The sequence below is a fragment of the Balaenoptera acutorostrata genome, chromosome 11 (genome assembly GCF_949987535.1).
Source record: "Balaenoptera acutorostrata chromosome 11, mBalAcu1.1, whole genome shotgun sequence".
Taxonomy (NCBI): Eukaryota; Metazoa; Chordata; class Mammalia; order Artiodactyla; family Balaenopteridae; genus Balaenoptera; species Balaenoptera acutorostrata.
In genome coordinates, this window is record NC_080074.1 from 49,830,369 (window position 1) to 49,849,865 (window position 19,497).

General features: G+C 43.8%; 1 long non-coding RNA gene across 1 annotated transcript in view; it reads right to left on the reverse strand.

Annotated features, from left to right (window-relative positions):
* The window catches only part of LOC130709273 (uncharacterized), a 110,002-nt gene that overhangs the window by 69,141 nt on the left and 21,364 nt on the right, over positions 1-19,497 (reverse strand). Inside the window, exon 3 of the long non-coding RNA XR_009009793.1 lies at positions 2,859-2,913. This is a non-coding gene — a long non-coding RNA (uncharacterized LOC130709273). The remainder of the gene's footprint in view (positions 1-2,858; positions 2,914-19,497) is intronic.

Sequence of the window (19,497 nt, forward strand, 5' to 3'; positions counted from 1 at the left end):
GGTCATTGTTAGAAATTATTTAAAAGTTTTAATATATGATTTTTTATCAAACATTTATAAATCCAGTATACAGAAACCAGTAGGATTGTTCTAGATTAATATGCATATTCTTACATGGAAGCTGCAGTATAAATTAAAAAAATCTTTTATCCCAAAGTAACATAATGCTATTTCTAGTGATGGAAGTTCCTAATCAGCTTTGCAGTAGAGTTTGGGCAATTTTCTTATCCCACTGCACTGAAATTTTAAACCTAAAGGAGCAAAATGTAACTCCTGAAAGCTGGTTGCACAAAAGCCAGCTTCATTTTTGCATGTTTATTTACTCAATGAGCACATCCTTAAACTGCTGGCAAGTTCACAGCAGGGTGGAGCAGCACATGTGTCATTGTGCTGATGCTACAGGGAGGGGAGGGATGGGTGTGGAGGCTGGCTTGGGGCAGCAGAGGGGTCTTTGCAAAAAGAAGTTACATAAGTGATATCATATGCAGAAGCAGCCTCTGGGGTTTAAAAATAACTGGGCAGGGAGTGTCAGCCTTTCTTGGATCTGACTCCGACTTACTATCCTTAAGGGTCAGACCTATATTCCTGGGTGGGCTGAGAGTCCGTTTAAGTACACTCAGTTGTAATAGCAACCCTACATAATAGCTTAAGGAGCCTGGGAATGTTTTTTGTCTCAAGACAGCAAGGTGCTGCCTGCAAAAGCTGAACCAATGTCTCAATGAGAAGCCAGAACAGTTTGGACAGATGTTTCACGCTGCGCATCAAATGTGGTGGTTTCCAGCATGGTTTCCTTCAATGAACGGAAACACAGAAAAATAGAGATGACTGCTTTTGCAAGGCAGCTCCAAAGCAGATTTTAAAAAGCACTAATTTCCCATCCTGTCCTTTTTCTCCATATCCATCTTTTTTAGGAAACTGAATTATTGATGTATGAGACGATGCCTTGTAGTCACACTATCTTACATTTTTATTATTGTAACTTGTGAAAAATAAGTTGCCCCTGCATATCTACCCTGGTGTCAGAGATTCCTTGGGGGTCCAGTGTCATAATTTAATTGGCACTGAGCCCCCATCTAGCACCTGAGAAAATAAATATTCAGGGGACAGTCATGAAAGACCCTGGGAACAGTGGAATAGGGGTGAAATTTTTAAAAGTTCAGAAAAGCAACGTAAATACATATTAGATCTGCCACCTGCCTATGGTAACCCTGAGCCCTGAGCCCGGAGCAGCCTAGTCTGTCAAGTATCACTTGAGATCCTCATGTCATAGGGAGAGGCAGGTGTATCTGCTCTCTGGCATTGTGTGATCTGAGTCTCACTTGGTGGAGTCCTCTGGATTGGAACCATTAGCTTCAGTCCCCAAGCTCCTCCAAGGCCTTCTTCTAGCTAATGCCTTTCCTCGAGTTTCCCAGATGCCTGCAGCTTTCCCCCTACCGTTTCCCTGCTTCTTGGTGTTAGCAGATAGAGCCCATCAATTCTAATGCTGCTGCCTCTTCTTGATGTCCTATGTGCCATCAGAAACCAGAAACCAATCTCTCATTCATATAAATGATCACTTTCAGAAGCATGACCTATTCAAGCTGACTCCTTCCAGAGGCCTGAGTTCTTTCATTCACCGAAGCAGTAGTTCTCTTCAGATTCCCACTGAATGAGGCTCTTTCTGGTGGGGTAGGGAGTCTGCATATGTAACAAGCTCCTTACTTAGGCCGCTGATTCCATCTCAATATAAAGGTGCAGAGAGCTAATTTCATCCCTATAGACATCAAGTTTACAATTTCTTCTTAAGGATGAGAATGCCTTTTCACCCTCACAGTTTGGAAACCTCAGGAAAAGTCCGTCAATTTCAACAACTGGGACACACCCGACCCTTCAACTTGCAGCAGTCTCGAAACAACTGCACTTGTGCTCCTTGGGGAAACTTGAGGCTGAGAACTCCACTTGACCTTTCATCTTTGGCCTTGGCCAGCCTTCCCATGCGCCCTTGTGGAGCTCACTCCCCACACTGGCTGTGTTCTGGACTCTGGTCTTCTCGTTGCTCTGTGCTTCCTCTTCCTAACCACCACTGTCTTACCACACCGTATGCTCAGCACGATTCCCTCTCCCTCTGGACTTCTACTCCATGGTAAATCCCCTTCCAGCAGTTCCTGCAGCCCCCTGGCCTCAGCTGAACTCTGGCTCTCCCTAGGAATACTATTTCCTCCTTAGTCTTCCCGAGTGGCGGCTGCCCTTTTTCCTACTCCCATTATGAGCTGGTGGCAGTGAATGTGGGATAGAGCTGGGAAGGATTGGCAAACTTTTGTCTGTAAAGGACCAGCAAATATCTTTGCGGGCCATACAGTCTGTTATAACTACTCAAGTCTGCCAGTCACAAAAAATGTGTTTCAATTAAACTTTATTTATGGACATTGAAATGTGAATTTCATATGATTTTCACATACCATACAGTAGTATTCTTATTTTGAAAAAACTTTCAACCATTTAAAAATGTAAAAACCATTCTTAGTTCATGGGCTGTACAAAAATGGGATGGGCTGGGTTTGGCCCATGGGCTGTTGTTCGTGGACTCCTGATCTAAACCAGTGCTTCTCAACCTTTAGTGTACATACACATCACTAGGGATTTTGTGATCTTGGGTTCCACCCCAGATCTGCATTTCTAACAAGCCACCAGGTCGGCACACCACACTTTGAGTAGCAAGGTACTAGAGTCATGTGTTGAAACATGTCCTTTATATAATAAACACATTATAGTTTAAAGAGAGAGGAAAACGCTCATACTGTAATTCCTATTAGAAAGGCTGTGTGGAAAGTCTGGTAGCTGAGAAAGCAGGCATTCGAACCAAACAGACGCCCACTTACCAACTATGTGGATCTGGATACCCTTCTTAATCTTTCTCAGTTTCCATTTCTTCAACTGTAAAACAAGGTAATAATAATCTCTACTTCAGATGGTTGCTTTGGATTTTAACATGATAATGTACCTAGCAAGTGCTCAATAAATCTTAGCCATTATTATTTTTAAATTGAAAAAGCAAGACATGATATAGATAACAAAACAATAAGAACTTTAATTTCGAGTGCCTTGGGGGATTTCCTTGCTTTCTTTTTTGGAAAACATTTGCAAAGGTCATGCTCATTCTTTCATTCATGAAACATTTGCTGAGGGGCTCCTTCTCCTGCCAGGCAATGTGCTTTGCTGGATCTACTAAGATGAGTGAAACGTAAGCTCACATAAGTGGGGGAGATGGAAACAAAAAGCAATTTCAGCCTAGAGTAAGTGCTGTAGGCAAGTGTATGCAGAGGGCTGGGGGAAGGTAGAGGAAAGAATGTTCACTCTGCTATGAGGAGAGGTCAGAGGGATTCCACACAGGAGGTGGCTCTTCAGCTGGACTTCAAAGGATGAATACGGGTCTGCCTGATGGAGGGAAGAGGGTATACAAAAGCAATGGAGCATTCAGAGGGAGTTCAGGGAAACTGGACCCTAGGGATGTGTTAGAAAGGCCAGGGACAAGGCCCTGACCAACTAGAACAGACATAGGACTTTATGTCATAGAGGTTCGGACTGGCTGGGTATCAGCCCTGGGTAGGTCATTATCCCTTTGTGGAAAACATCCTGACTCTACCATAATACATGCCAGCGGGGACTTGGAGAAAAGACAGTGTCAGAAAATCCTTGACCACTTTTGCTGGAGTCACAGAAAGACTGGGGAGCACTCATGCTGAGCCAAGGAATCCCAGCCTCTGTGGTCTGTCCCTAAGGAATATAATAGACTGGGTGAGAATTCCCTACTACTTGGGGCCTACCATATTAGGGCCCAAAGAAAATGGCCTTTGAAAGTAGTCCCCTGGGAACCTACTTGGCTCCATAGTTACCTATTAAATGTCTGTTACAGGAGGGACTTTGTGTGGTGCTGCTGGGGCTACAGTGATGAAGCCTGACATCTGTCATAGAGAGTTTAGCCTGTAGTAGACAAAATGGGCATATAAGTCACGCACCACAGGGGGAAGGGAGGTAGAACAGTCTTGTAGAACTTTATAGAAAGAAGAAAAGATTATAAGGAGTTTGTATCTGGGGTGGGAGCTCCAGGTGTGCTTCATGGTGGAAGTGGCACTTGAGTTGGCCTTTGAGATTAATGTTTCTGTCTCTGGGAGCTCCTTTCAGGATCTCTGGCTTGTTGGGGTGGGAGGGGACTGAGGTCTATTTGTATAAATAACTAACTTCAATCAGTGGCATTGGAACTGATGGTGGGTTCCTGAACTGACCTTCTAGTGCTGAGTAAGGTCCAAAAGTTGCTATCTGAAAGACTCAACCTCTACAAGGCAAAGCTTGCAGTCAAAGAAAATTTGGATTACAGCCCAGAATTAAAATTTAGAGATGGTTCTTGGCAGTATCTCTTCTGTCTTCACTTATTGATTCCCTGAAGCCTTCTGTCCTCCGTAGCAGGGCTTCTAAACTAGAAGGTCATGTGTGAGAAGTAGCAGGCCCAGCAGCAAGGCAGGTAGAAAGGAGGGTATGTACTGCACCTGGGCTGGGACATTTGCATCCTGATGCGCAGTGTACTAAGGGGCATAATACTGATTCCAGCCTGCTCTCCTCTCTGTTAATCCCTCGTTTCTTGGTGGTATGGGATGGACTTTTCTGCCCTAATACTCTCCTAAACCATGCTTGATCTTTTCGTATTGATTTTTCTCCATCTTACCAGTCTTGAATTGAGATTTAGCCGCACCTGGGCCTATCTGGTGACCCCAAAGGGCCCCAGGTGAGTTGCTTGGCCTGAGGGGGGATTCGTGCATGGGGCTTGACGTGGAGAAGAGGGCGTGGAGGAGGCCACCACAGGGCTTCCCCAGACCGGCCTGTGGACTAGGTTTGTGCTCAGTGGAGAGGGGTCTGCAGGCAGAAGCCAAAGGAGCTATTTTTTTACAAAGAACTCTTTGAGACAAAGGGCCATAAGCAATGTTGCTTCCAGGACCAGGTGAGAAAATGCCACTCAGAGTGCACCCAGACATTGTTAATCATTTCCTAAGCTCGTGCTTCCAAAGTCCTGAACATGGACCCAGCTTGGGTCTTTGCATAGTGATGGGGAAAGGGACATTTTTCCTCTTCTGAAGAGAGTTTTTCCACCTCAACAGTTGCTGTTTGGGGATCTCTGTAAATTGCTCCCTGGGCAGGGAAGCAAAATTCTTATGCAGGCCTACAGTGACATGCTGCTCCAAATGGTCACTTGTGTAGCAGACATCACTGATGAGGCTGGCATACAAAAACATAAAAAGCCTGTTTGTGAACACACATGAGGTTCCCTTGGATGCCTCCAAATATAAGCATGGAGAAAAGATTGCTGAGGTCCCTCCTTAGTGGTCCGGAGAGCACATTAATAAAATGTGAGTTGTTATTGTTATTGTAACCTCATTTGTACCCAGTGGCTGGGAAGGCTTGGAGAAATGAGTTACATCTGTAAATATCCATCCATACATATGAAATTGATACTGAAAACACTCTTACTCAACTCAGTCACAAACACCGTGGCAGCATAGGTCTCTGTGAACAGGTGCCCCATTTGGCATGGATGTATTGATAAATCAGCAAACCTGCAATTATTTCTCAAAGTTTCCTAAACCATTCTTGTCAGCGAGTAGCAGTAGGGCACAAGGATCTTCCCTTATCAAATAGGGAACACAGTTAGCTGGATTTGTATTTGTAGGTGATCTGTCTTGCCCCCTAGAATGTATAACCAGGACTCTGTCATTTTGTTCAGCTCTGTACCCTCAGTGCCGCAAACCATGCCTGGCACATCAGAGGTGCCCAATACTTGTGAGTGAACAAATGAATGAACACTTGGGTTTTATGTATGAGATGAAAGCCATCTCTTTCTTTTCTCAGTTGCTATTACTTCTGCCCAAAATACCTTGAGTCCAGGGACTAGGGAATATTTCACCCTCTCAGTAGAGACACAAACCCAGGGCATTGTGGGTCAGCATGTGGGTGTGGATTCTTGTACAGACACAGGCCCTGGCCTTAGCAGATAGTCCCAAAGGCTCGGAGGGACTTTCAGGCAGAATACCATAAACTTCATCTTCCTTAAAATATCTTATTTTCCTCATTATGAACATAACACATGCTTGTTAAAGATTGAAAATGGCAGAAAAATATTATACAAAGGTGGAAAAATTATCCATAATCCTTTTACCTCAATACAAAAGCATCCTTCTCTTTCTCCTAGATTATGGAAACAGCCTTTTTTTTTTTGTGGTGAGCAGGGGCTACTCTTTGTTGTGGTGCATGGGTTTCATTGCAGTGGCTTCTCTTGTTGCAGAGTATGGGATCTAGGCACGCAGGCATCAGTAGCTGTGGCACGTGGGCTCAGTAGTTGTGGCTCGCAGGCTTTGGGGCGCAGGCTCAGTAGTTGTGGTGCACGGGCTTAGTTGCTCCACGGCATGTGGGATCTTCCCAGACCAGGGCTCGAACCCGTGTCCCCTGCATTGGCAGGTGGATTCTTAACCACTGCACCACCAGGGAAGTCCCTAGAAACAGCTTTTAAAGCTGCCCCCTTCCCTCCAGCCTTCCCTCCAATCTAGTTACAGTGCCAGGGAGAGATCGTTCTAAAACACAGACCTTAAAACACTTCAAAGGCTTCCTGTTGCCCTCAGTGTCCAAACTACTCAACAGCATTGGCTCTGCTTGTCTCTTCAGCTTCCTATCCTCTGAGCCCTATCATGTTACACTTGTGCCAAATGGAATTTCCTTCAGTTCTTTAAACAAGCTGCATCTTCTCCTGCTGCCTCTGGTCTTTTTCACAAGCTGTTTGCTCTGCTTGGAATTCTCTCCACCTTTCTTGGTCCTTTTCCTCTGTTTCCTTACCTGTGTTTATCTTTCTCATCTTTTCTCTCTCCGGTTCAGAATTTAGATACCAGTTTCCCCTAAAACACCTTCCCTGACTGTCCTCCCCGCTTTCCCTATCAAATCTGAGTTTGGAGGTCCTCCTGGGTACTTCAAAAACCCACAGAATTTCTCCCATCATGTGGCTCATCGTACAGTATTTTAGCCCTTCTCTGTGAGGGCATCTCTATCCTCAATGCACAGCCCAGCACCTAGTTCATGTCATACAGCTCCAGAGATATTTGTTGAAGTGAATTTAAATTGAACCATTGTTTACGCTCTTAGAAACATTTACCCTTAAACCTTTGCTTTAATTATATTGTGTTTCCTTTTACCATAACCATGTAAATTTTATGTTAGAGGACATATAAAGATTTTAATCTTACTTTTTTTTTTTTAATTTTTATTTAAGTATTGGGGAAAGGTTTTTTTTTTGTTTGTTTTTTGTTTTTTGTTTTTAATTTATGGCTGTGTTGGGTCTTCCTTTCTGTGTGAGGGCTTTCTCCAGTTGCGGCAAGTGGGGGCCACTCTTCATCGCGGTGCGCGGGCCTCTCACTATCGCGGCCTCTCTTGTTGCGGAGCACAGGCTCCAGACGCGCAGGCTCAGCAATTGTGGCCCACGGGCCCAGTCGCTCCGCGGCATGTGGGATCTTCCCAGACCAGGGCTCGAACCCGTGTCCCCTGCATTGGCAGGCAGACTCTCAACCACTGCGCCACCAGGGAAGCCCCAATCTTACTTTTTTTAACTTAACATTTTATGAAGTATTTTAAATTTTACTCAGGCTTTATAAACTTCATTTTTAATGACTGCATACTATTCCATCAGGTGCATGTACTCTGATTAATTTATCTTCTATTGTTGGACATTCGAGATTGTTTTGCCTGCTACAATTTGTTAATAATTTTGCTATAAGTAGCTTCGCTTATTTTGGGGCATAAAGCCTTTTCATATATATATATTTTTTTTTATCAAGATGAAACAGAAAGATATTTCAAAGTTTCTGATACAATTTTTTTTCTTTTTTAAAGGGGAAGAGGAGGAAATGAGGAGTCTTTTTTTTTTAATTGATTGATTGATTGATTGCTATGTTGGGTCTTCGTTTCTGTGCGAGGGCTTTCTCTAGTTGCGGCAAGCGGGGGCCACTCTTCATCACGGTGCGCGGGCCTCTCACTATCGTGGCCTCTCTCGTTGCGGAGCACAGGCTCCAGATGCGCAGGCTCAGTAGTTGTGGCTCACGGGCCTAGTTGCTCGGCAGCATGTGGGATCTTCCCAGACCAGGGCTCGAACCCGTGTCCCCTGCATTAGCAGGCAGATTCTCAACCACTGCGCCACCAGGGAAGCCCAGCCTTTTCATATTTTAAATTATTTCCTTAAAACATCCAATGTAAAATGTTAAGGTCATTAGGCATTTAAAGTTCTTAATACATGTTGCTTAACTGCCTTGGCAAAGTGTTATTTTTCAATTCCTATTGCCACCAGCAATTTATGTGAGTATTCATTTCATTCACACTCACCAAAGTCACTTCATTTTCAACCATTAAAAACTTTCAAAGAACATATACCTCCCAAAGGCAGTGCCAAGGACACAGGGACGACATTTGTCCCTCTCCTCACTCTCTTCTGGGGGCAGTGTCTCAGTTCCATCTTCAGAGTGCAGACTTGCCCAGTTCTCACCCCACTAGGCTGTATAATCATTCTGAGCACCTGCTTCCTCCTCTTAGGAGAGTGAGAGAGCTTTAAGTTTGCTGTTTATTCTATTTCAAAACCTTTTAAATGGACCCAGGGCAACCTCTACCCTCATTACCTTCATTTCCCACCCTTCCAACACACACACACACACACACACACACACACACACACACACACACACACACACACCTCATTCATGAATAAGTTAAAGTCCACCTGAGGGCAATATCCACTGAGACCACCTTCCACTCACCTTGTCTTTTTCCTGGCTGTCTGATTCCTTTGCTCTTCCCTCTAGTTCCTACTCTTTACCTCCTTTCCTCCCTTCCTCCCTTTTTTCCTTCCTTCCTTTATCCAATTATTCAACAAATTTATCAAGCATCTACTACACCAACCATAAGTGCTGGGATACACAGAAAATAAGGCAGCAGTAGTTCTTGCCTTCATGGAGTTTGTATTCTAGTGGGGAAGACAGATTAAAAATAACAAGCAAACCTATACCTTAAAAGTTACACAGTGTTATGGGCATTATAAAGGAAACAGACAAAGGCTGAGACAGAGAATATTGGAAAGATCTTTAGATAGAATAATACCTCCCTCCCTTCCCCCTCCTTCCTCCTTAACCCCTAACTGTGCTTTCTTTACTCCATTTCCTGGTTTATTTGTTTACTATCTGTTTCCCCCAACTCGAATGTAAGCTCTAGGAGGGCAGGGGCTTTGCAGTTCACTGCTGAGCCTGCCCCACTGCAGGTTCTCAGTTAAGTATTTGCTGGACGACTTCTTAGTATATGTGAAACTGGGGCCTGAGAATGAGAAAGAGCCACTGGTGAAGGCAGGTGGTGTCAGAGGTCCAGGTGGAGAAAACAGCAGGTGCAGAGGCTCTAAGGCAGGGAAAAGGGACGGAGAGCAGCCTAGAGTGGCTGAGTCAGGGTGAGCAAGGGGGCTAGCGACACCAAATGATGACATTTAGCTGGCAGGCAGGGTCCCTAACATGCCAGGCCTTGTAGGCTCTGGTCAGGGGGTTTGGATTTCATTCCAAGGGCAATGGGAAGCCACTAAATGCCTGGCTTTGCCACGACACTGGGATATGCCTCTCTGCTTTAGCAGAGTATAGCTAAGATATTTGTGTGTGGTGGGGAGGTTTGAGATAGGGGTAATTCACATGGTGAGTTCTTGTACAGATTTGTCCTCACCCTGTGACCCATATTCTCTCTGTTGGGTGTGGAGGACCAGACTCCTTCCAAGCCTATTGTTTTGGGACCCAATAATTACCAGGCAACAAACATAAAACTACACTCCCCTCTAACATATGTCCTTATGTTTTGATATCCAGCCTCTGGTGGTTGACCCAGAGGGTAAACCTCACTCCTGAAGTGGGGTCCAGAGCTGCCATTTTTAAGATGACAGTAGATCTGATACAGATTTGGTGACCTGGGGGAACATCTTTTATATTTTGTGATCTTAACATGAACGTGGAATCATGGCTTTCCCTTGAACTCTGCCCTTTGGTCTGATGGAGTGGAATTTTGCCCAGCTTGGTTCATTTATACCAGACCTGTTTGGGCTCTAGTTGAGTCTTGCTGTGAGAAGTCAGGCCCTGCAAGAGCAGTAGAGGCCGCCCACAAGGGAGAGCTTGCGAGCTGTGCCGATGAAAAGGCCCACTGCGTCCCAGCGCTTGTCATCTGGTGGCCTTCTTTGGGGGGTACCTTCCGTCTGGCCTCTGACTCCTGCGGCTTTGGTGCTCTCCCTCCAGCAATCCCCGCAACTGACCACAGCTTTTGGCTTGTTCCACTGGCAGCTCTTCCTGTCACTGACTGTTTGCACTGGTTGTTTCAGTCAGTGCAAACAACCTCCTTCTCACCCACCTACTTGCTTGGATCTTGTTTGCCTTGCCCTTCCCACTAGGGAAGGCCCGCCATTCCGAGGCAGCATTTGTCAGCTCCCCTCAGGGAAGCCATGTTGTCAGCTATCTCTGAAAGACCTATTTCCCTTTGCTCAAACTTGGGAATCCATGGGATCGACAGAGCTGGAAAGGGTGTGAGTAGCATTAAACAGAAGGTGCCGGTGGACACTGGGCAGCTGGCAGGCTCGGGAGACTATAACATAAGGCACATTAGAGATGCCATTTCCCCTCTTCCTGGAGCAGCCATGGAGATGGAGGGGATCCTTTTTTTCTTTTGATTGTGAGCAAAGGGCCCTGTGTAAATCTGATTATTGTAATTGAACTAAATTTGCAGCACATATTTAATAGAATACCTAGTTGTTACTGGGTTGCATGGCACTTAGGCACACCCTGTAAACAATTTACTGCTGTATTATTTCTTTTATTTGGCTAAACCGTGTTTTGTTTTTCTCATCTCACTTTATTTCTCTAGCATCTATAATTGGCATTGATGGTATTCCACCATGGTGCTATATTAATTTCACATGAGCACATCACACTTTATAGCCATTATTATCCTGCAGAGGAAATTAGACACATAGTCCATACACATAATTAACAAGTGGAAGGGGCCAGTACTGTGCTCCGATCCTGGTGTTCTGACTTCAGCCCACATTCTTTCAACAATACTGCGAGCTGTTGCATAATCACTCTCACCCAGCACACCTGAAGGTCTTAGGACTTCATCAGCCAGCAGCAGGGGCAGTGGCTTGGGCAGGATAAGGACATTCTTGCCCTTAACTGAAACAGAGCTTTGGATTCCAGGAGCCGGTGGTGTTAGGGTAGGAGGGTGGGAGGGGTGAAGTAAGGTTTAAAGGAGTTGGGGCTGACAATACAACCCCAGTGCTCTATATTTTCCCTACCCCCACTCTGTCCCTGCACCTAAAAAATGCAGAATTCCCTGGCCAGAGAATGCCCCCCCCCTTATTTGCATATTGCTCAAAGAGATACAACATTTTATTCCAAACTAGAGTAAAAAGGCAGAGAGGTGGGAAAAGAATATAAAGCATCGGCCTCTGGATATGTGATTGCAGGAGACTGCAGGGGGATGCCTTAGGAAGGTGGGGGGCAGGTGGAGCAGTTAATGGGAGGTGTGTCGGCGGGAGACTGAAGAGAAGATGAACTTCCCCACTCACCAATGTTGTGATGTGGTCCTGAACGTTGCAGAAAGATTAATCTCCTTGATAGTCTTTGCTATTTTAGAGTGCCACGCCTATTCCTATGGGAATAGGAGTTTTCTACACTTATTTCCTACCATGGAACTTCCATTAAGTGGCTTGCCAAGGACAGGGGTCACACTATCTCCAATGGCAATCAGAATTGCTTAGTGGCCAATGGAATAAGCTGCTTACTTCCGACAGATGGAACAGCAGCAGGAGTTTGTACTCTACTTCGTGGCGGTCATGTGAACGCTTTATTTTTCTTGGTCATTGAACCTGTATATGACAGCAGAGAAGGTGACAAGGAAGTGTGAAAAGATACTAAAGCCAGCTGAGCAATCTGTCCTTTGCAGGCTTGGGAGCCCCGAATAAAAACTACTTCAGAGTAGGTCAAATGGGTAGCTGGCCAGCACACCAGTTGGGTTGCTATGGTAACCAACAAACTGTTTGGCTTTCAAAGGCCCTGCCCCTGAAGAGGATGATGGCTTTTGTTTTGATATTTGTGAACCGCACTTCATCTGTTTCTCCATTATTTATTTCCGAAGTTGTTAAGTAACAAATTACTCATTACCTGAAGTCCATTTTTGCTCGGGTTTGATACTACCCTGGCCCCCACCTCCCTCTCTGCTGTGGTCAGTGTCTGGTGTGCGGTTCTGACCCCTCTCTTAGGCTGCAGAGGTTTATGGGAACCACGGACAAGCATGAGGAGACCAGAGCTCTGCTGTGTGACTTTAACCACTGGGGCCATAAAAATATCTACCCTACCCACCTTATGGGGTGTTTTGAAAATATATAAAGCTTTAGATGTAAAGATAATTTGAAAATGTTTAGTGCATTATATTCACTTAAATGGAGCATAAAAATTTAATGTCTCAATCTTCACATAGAATGCTTATTATAGATGACTAATATGTTTCCTCTTAAGTGTCAGTCCTAACTGAATGGTAGTGGCTGCCTCTGTGTTGGGAAGGATTTCAAGGCTGCACCTAAGCTCAGCTGGCAACAGTGCCAATCATTTAGTGATGTCTGCTATGCATGCAGGAGGGACAAGTGGCATCACAAGTGCTGTGTATTAGCTACCTTGATTTAGGACATTCCTCCATTGCTCCTTGTGCTGTATTTGGAAGCTGAGCATTCGTTACCGCCCTATAGCTTGTTTGGTGCTAGTCTGCCAGAACTGATTCATGGGAGATAAATACTAATATTTCAGGCTGAACTCTGTAATGATTTTGGCTTTTCAAAACAACATTTTGATTTCTTGCTGGTAAAAGTGAAATGTGTTTATCATTGGAAATTTGACAAATAACAGAGTAGCAGAGAAAATAACAGTCCGTAATCTCATCATTCCTGGGTAACTTTTAATATTTTGGTTATGGATTTCTTGCCTTTGATCTGATTTATTATTTTTAAATGATCATTGGTTGCTGTATGGAGAACGGATTGTAGGCAGGCAGTGTGGATGCAGAGAGACCAATTGGGAGGCTCTTACAAAAGTCTAGGGAAGAGATGCTGGTGTCCTGGGCTGAGAGCTGAGTCTGGAGATAGTGCAAGGTTACTGGATTGAGCATATATTTTGAACATAGGTGCAAGGGGACTTGCTGATGGACTGGATGTAAGGAAGGAAGGCAGGAAAAGGACAACGTTCAGATTTCTAGTCCCATTTCTGGTGAAATGATGATCCAGTTACAGAGGTGGAAAACAATGGGAGAGAAGTGTGTGTGTGTGGTAGTGGAAATCAAGAGTTTAATTTTGGATATCAGAAGCCTGAATGGAAATTTCACACCCCAATGAAGATTTTGAGTAGGCAGTGGGATATATGGTGAGAGCTCCGGGCAAGAGGACGGGACTGGGCATTTTAACCTGAGGATCACCAGCATAGAGAGGATGAAAAAGAGAAGACTGAGCACCGAGACCTAAGGCCTTCCAAAACGTATCTGCTGGAAAGAGGAGGAGGATGCAGCATAAGAGACCAGCCAGTGACTAGTAAGAAGTCTAGGAGAGGGGGCAGTGGTTGGTACCAAGGATAGAGGGTAGTTCAAGAGAATGAAAGTGCTCCCTCTCTCTCTGCACACATAACACTTACATACATATATTACATGTATGTACACATGCATATTTTTCACCGACTATGTATATTTTTACATAAATATAGGGCTTTTTTCATTTATCATAAGCATTTCCTCATGCCCTTAAAAAACCTTCTAAAATATTATTTAAAGTATTCCATCCCCACGGATGTAACCTTCAAAGAAACATCCTTGTATGTTCACCTTGCGTTCCTTTAGATTCAATTCCCTGAAGTGGAATTACTAGTGGATATAAACATCTTTAAGGCTTTTGATCCATGCTGTCAAATTACCTTTCAGAAAGGTTGTACCAAGGCTGTATACTCCAACCGCAGTTAACTGAAACCAAGTATTTGGCAACAACTGTTACCATCAGAAAAAAAAGAAAAAATATATAATGCGATCTAAATTTTTTCCCCATTTGCCTGACTTGATTAATGGAGGTTGAGCATGCTTCAATGTAAGGCTTCTTGTGTGCAGTCTGAGTGGTGAGCAACTTGATCCCTGTACCCAAACCTTAAGTATGAAAAAAATGAATGTAAACCTCACCCAAGTCAGCCATTCAGGGCAAGAGGGCTGGGGAGGAGGAGCAAAGGTGGTTCCGGGATAGTTTCTCTGGTGAGGGGTGAGTAGATCTTGGTCAGCAGTACAGGAGATTGTGTGGTTCCCACAGCTCGCAAGGCTTCCTTCCCTCCCAGACTGACTTCCTGTGGCCCAGGCTGGGAAAGGGCGTGGTCACTGACAGGCAGAAGTAACTCATAAGCCAGGCAGTGACAGCCCAGATGTGATAGGTGGTGGAGTCCCTGTTGCCCTGTGAACAATTGCCCAAATTGCCCAACTAAACAACAAACAGAGGGATGCAGGCAGCCTGCCCCACATAGTGTCCCTTGCTGACGGGGTGGAGCCATTTCAGTTCCAACAGGCCTGGTCTCTGTGTAGAGACCTTAAGAACACTCCACCCAGCCTGTCTGGGCATCTGTCCAGCTGAAGTGGAAAGACCCTCTGTGTTGTGAAACTGCTGTAGGCCTCAGCATGTTTCTGTTGTTCTGCTGCATTGCAAAGGACAATTGCACCACGCTGTTATGCTCTCGGTGTGGAAATTACAGATACTGAGGTGACAGGAATCCTTGAAGAACGTGTGGGACACAAAGATAGGTCGAAAATGGCGACTGTGGCAATCCAGTGTGCAATATCTCTCATTTCGTAACCATGCCAATAAGAACAGGAAATCTTAAAAAAAAAATGCAACCCAAAGGAAAAAAAGAAAGATCACAGTCCTTTGCTTTCTGGATGGCACCGACACTTGTAATGTTTTCTAAAGTAGCCAAGAAAGAATTCCTGAGACAGAACAACCTTGGAAGTTAGCACATGCCCCAAATCCAAAGGAAATCATTCTGTGAGAAGTTAAAAATGAAAATGGAAAGTTTTCAATGGAAATAAGACTGGTACCCAGTTTCTTCAGATGTTTTTCTTTTTAAATTATAAAATAATATATGTCATTGTAAATCAACTCCTGGAGAAGTATATAAAGTAAAGCTGGTCTTTCCTTGCTCCTTCAAATGTCACTTCTACTTTCCAATAGTTTGGTGTGTATTTCCCAGAGCTTTGTTCATGCAATTACAAACATTTATATAAGAGTATATTATATGGCTTATGTAGAGTATACTTATCAAACTGCCAGCATATAATTAGTGTTCCATAATATATACCCAAACATATAATTTTGAAAATGAAATTATACTATACAAATTCTGTAACTTGTTTTAAATTTTAAATGCAATTTCTTTTTGCCTCTTAGCAGGTGGTTTACTTTGATCCATGCTTTATAAAAACAAAACAAACACTTTTTGAGCCAAAGACTACCAGATTCATTCATTCAACTATTTGTTGCCTGCTGACTATGTATCAGGCACTGTTCAAGGTGCTGGGAGTGCATGAAATGATAAAGAGCATTGCCCTTGTGAAACTCACCTTTTAGTGGAGGGAGGCAGACAGTGAACAAGTAGAATACATGGTGATGTCAGATGTTGCTAGCAGGGCATGTCAGGCTTTGCAAGGCTAGGACAGGCCTCGGTGAAAAAGTGACATTTGAGCTGAGATCTGAAGGCGGGTGGGATAACTCCAGGTGGATGTCTGGAGGAAGGGTATCCCAGGAAGAAGGAAGAGAAGGAAGGGTATCTGAGGAAGAAGGTGCGTGGCTTGCTCAGACAGTAAAGAGGCAAGTGTGGCTGGGGAATGATGAGGGCAAGGAGGATAGAGGAGGTGGTTCGAAAGGATTGTGAGGGCCTTTAGGCCAGCTGGGCCTTGGGCTTTTACTCTGAGTGGGACAAGATGTCTCTCCGGGTTTTGAGCAGAGTACTCTCATGATCTGATGTAGGTTAAAGTACGATCCCTCTGGGCTTCCCTGGTGGCGCAGTGGTTAAGAATCCGCCTGCCAATGCAGGGAACACAGGTTCGTGCCCTGGTCCGGGAAGATCCCACATGCCGTGGAGCAACTAAGCCTGTGCGTCACAACTACTGAGCCTGCACTCTAGAGCCTGGGAGCCACAACTACTGAAGCCCAGGCACCTAGAGCCTGTGCTCCACAACAAGAGAAACCACCGCAATGAGAAGCCCGCGCACCACACTGAAGAGTAGCCCCCGCTGGCCGCAACTAGAGAAAGCCCACACGCAGCAACAAAGGCATGATGTGGCCAAAAATAAATAAATAAATTAAATAAATTAAAAAAAAATATATGATCCCTCCAGCTGCTGTTGAGAGTAGACTCTAGGGAGCAAGGGCAGACGCAGGGAGACCAGTGAGGAAGCTACTGCAACAATTAAGGGGAGTGAAGATGAGCTTTGGGTCAAGGTGTTGGCAGTGGAGATGGTGGCATTGTTGGATTCTGGGTCCATTTCCAAAGTAGAGTCAACAGGATTTGCTAATGGATCAGATGTGGGATGTGAGACAGAGCAAAATCGAAGACGACCTATCAGGACAAAGCAACACATGGAGTATTCCTAATGAGAGATTTACTAGTCAGTACAAGAAATAAAAAACAAGAGAGTATGGATGACAAGGGAGAGCAGAACATGGAGACTTGGAGGAGCATTACGGATCCTTCCTCCTTCACAGTTTGCCACCATAATATCATGCGCTATGCCATGTATGTGTCTTGTCCATACTAGCATTTCTCAACCCTTACCCTAAGACCCCCAAAGGCAGAGAAGAGTAACCAATCATTCCCAGCTGTCTGAGCCAGAGCCCAAAGCTTTTGATGCCTCCCACTACAAGTATGGCATTGCATTATTGTCTTATATTTTCAAAAGAATGTCAGTGTTGGATTCTACTCCAAAATATCTGTTTCTCTCAATATATTCATTACTTATAATCAAGTTAAATTGCTAGTCTTGTATAATGGGTCCCTGAAATACAGCAAGAACCCGTAAGGAGATATATAAGGTTTTAAGATGCCATTCCCAGTGTATGCCCAGCGGGACCTCCTTCTAAGAAGTGCTCACTTATTCATTAATTGACCGGTCCCAGAAGCACCTACATGCTCTTGGGACCATGCTGTATACCTGTGCTGAGAAGAGCAGGTAACAGGTATGGGCACACCACCCAGTATTCTTCTCACCAGCTTGGGCTTTTTCATCTCTACACCACAGTACAGGCCCTTCCTTACAAATAGAAATATACCTTTCTTCCTTTCTTTTACCTGACAACATTCTACCCATCTCTGGCTTTTTAACCTTTTAGAGCCTTACTCAAATTTCACATCCTATTCATGATGCCTTATGTTACCATCAAAGTGATAACTCATTCCAGTGAATTCTTAGAGTGCTTATTTTCTATGCGGAGGTATTATACACACTGGGAAGAGCAAAGTTTTGGAGTCAGAAGAGCAGAGCTTTGAAATCAGATTTACTGAAATTTTAATGCAGGTGCTGCCATTACCTATCTGTGATTTTAGGCAACTTTCTTCATCTCTCAGTCTGTAAAATGGAGTTAAAAGCAGGGCAGGATGATTAAGTGAAAAGCATATGTGAAGCCCTAGTGCAGTGTATAGGCATTTGGTAAATGTTAGCTCCCTTTCCCCCTTCACCTCTTAATTTGTCACTTTTAATATTCTACCTTCTACGATTCTACCTTTTGAATTGTTACATGTTCTGTCTCTTGAACTAGACAATAAACCCTTATAGGTTAGAAACTACATCTATTTCTTGACATTCCCAAAAGCATCCATCATGGTGCCTTGAACGTGGGAGATGATTAATAAATTTTTGCTGATAGATTGATTGATGGTTTCTTGGCAAGGTTAAAGCTGAAGGACATACTGCTCTCTGGAGTCAAGCACATAGCAATGAGCTTCAAAGAAGAAAATGAGCCTCAGCGTTCGTGGAGGAAGCTCATTGCCTAGCGCCTCTGGGAGACATGCTGCTGATGGATGAGGGGGATGCTGGACCGGCTCTGCTGTGCAGGTTGCAGATCCTGCTGGCCACTACAGAATGGTTACCCAGCCACACAGGGAGATCCTGGTCACCCCACCACGACCAAATTCTTTTGGCAAAGCATTTCAACAGGCTGTCACGGTGGTACAGGGATTGACTGATTGCACAGCTGTTATTGTGTGCTTACAAGGGAAATTAGGAGTAATTAATGGGCTGGGGATCAATAGCAGTACTATATCGCAGGGAACGATTTAATTTTCTTTCTGCATTAAGAGGGAAGTGCAAAGATCTCACATAGAGAGAATAGATGGATCAGAGTCATAGATATGAGCTGCTAAATTTCTTGGCTTATATAAAAGTTTAAATTTTTAGTTTCTATTTACTTTTTGAAAAGGTAATGAATGCAAGCACATGGGAAGTCAATACAAAATGGTAAAAAATGGTTGCTCCCTAGAAGTAACCACTGCTAGTGTCTTGGGTGTTCTTCTATAAATGATGCCGTGTGTGTGTGTGTGTGTGTGTGTGTGTGTGTGTGTGTGTGTGTGTCCCTTAGATAGAAGGATTTTCAAGAATCCAAGAACTTCCTGTACGTCTGCTATGTCTTTTTGGTTCATCCCTATATCTCTGGTGACTAGCACAGGGGCCAGCCCGTATGGTCCAAAATTCATCATCAATAATTATCTGTTGATTGACTGACTAGATCTATTTTAATCTATGACTGACTAGATCTATTTTAATCAGTGACTGACTAGATCTATTTTAGTTTTTAAGTGATTTGCATTAGCTTGGTACGTCTTGTGAATTAACAAAAGACATACAATTTGACATGTCTAGAGAACAGAGCATCTTAATTAATTCTAATGTATTGGTACAATAATTTTAAACCACTGATGCAGAAACTGCCTGTTTGAATATTCTCCACTGACTGGAGGAGCTCTTTGGAAAATATGTACCACCTGAGTTTAAATAAGGATTGGCTAATAAGCAAAAAAGAACATTAAAAAATATGTCAGAACACATGCAAATGAGTGTGCTTATTGCAAGTTGTTACTTTGGGAGAATGTATACTTAAATTGCCTCTGAGTTCATAAATCACATGTTACTATGGCTGCTTCTACATCTATTATTGCTATTGCTACTACTACCAATATTACTATTTATTTAGTAAATAGTATGTACCAGCACCATGGAAGTATTTTACGCACAGTATCTCATCACATAGCAACATTATCAGGTAGGAATTATTATCACCTTCATTTTATAGATGAGGAAACTGAGGCACAGAATGATTTCACAACTTGCTTATATTCACAAAGCTAATAAAATAGTGGAATG